Source organism: Gossypium arboreum, chromosome 8, assembly GCF_025698485.1.
Source record: "Gossypium arboreum isolate Shixiya-1 chromosome 8, ASM2569848v2, whole genome shotgun sequence".
NCBI lineage: Eukaryota > Viridiplantae > Streptophyta > Magnoliopsida > Malvales > Malvaceae > Gossypium > Gossypium arboreum.
This window is the reverse complement of record NC_069077.1, coordinates 131,170,023-131,170,927: the sequence shown is the minus strand read 5'-3', so window position 1 is coordinate 131,170,927 and position 905 is coordinate 131,170,023. Positions and strand designations below refer to the sequence as shown.

The 905-nt window shown below is 39.6% G+C and overlaps 1 non-coding gene across 1 annotated transcript; it reads right to left on the bottom strand.

Annotated features, from left to right (window-relative positions):
* On the bottom strand, positions 1-107 carry LOC128279962 (small nucleolar RNA R71). The gene has a single exon (XR_008270146.1). It is a non-coding gene; the product is annotated as a small nucleolar RNA R71 (small nucleolar RNA).
* Between the last annotated feature and the right edge of the window lie 798 nt (positions 108-905).

The window sequence follows — 905 nt, the reverse complement described above, 5'->3', positions numbered from 1 at the left end:
AAATTGAGGAATGATATCTCTTCCTTTGTACAAATGGATTTAGAGACTTTATATGATGCATGGGAGAGGTATAAGGATTTATTGAGAAGGTGCCCTCACCATAGGTCACCTCTATGGTTACAGGTTCAGACTTTTCATAATTGGTTGAACCCTTCAACTAGGCAGATGATCGATGAAGCCGCCGGTGGTACCATAAATAATAAAACACCAAGGAGGCTAATAAATTCATAAAGGAGATGTCACTGAATAACTATCAGTGGCAAACCATGAGGACAAAGCCTAATAAAGCAGCTAGTGTTTTCAACCTCGACGCGGTCACCATGTTATCAAACCAGGTAGAGCTCTTAAATAAAAAGATTGACGGTGTATGTGTTTCTACGCAGATACATACAGTGATGCGGTGTGAAGTGAATGAAGGAGAAATGAACAATATAGAATATCCATCCTACAACCCTAGCATAGAGAATGAACAGATCCACTATATGGGTAATAATTCTAGACCTCAGAATAATCCATATAGTAACACTTATAATACAGGTTGGAGGAACCATCCCAATTTCTCGTGGGGTGGTCAAGGATATCAAAAATCGCAACCCCCTCTAGGTTTCCAACAACCACCTTACCAGAAGTAAAAGAAGCCGAACCTTGAGGAGATGCTAACGAAATTCATCTTGGTGTCAGAAACTCGCTTCCAAAACACCAAAACCGCACTAAAAAATCAGCAAGAATCAATTCAATGGCTCAAAAATCAAATTGGTCAACTTGCCAAGATTATTTCAGAATGACCATAAGGTAGCTTACCGAGTAATACCGAAACTAACCCACGGAAGCAACTTCATGCGATTACTGTTTGAGATGAAGAAGGGTTACTTAAAGATGAACCAAAACCGAGACAATAAGATGTG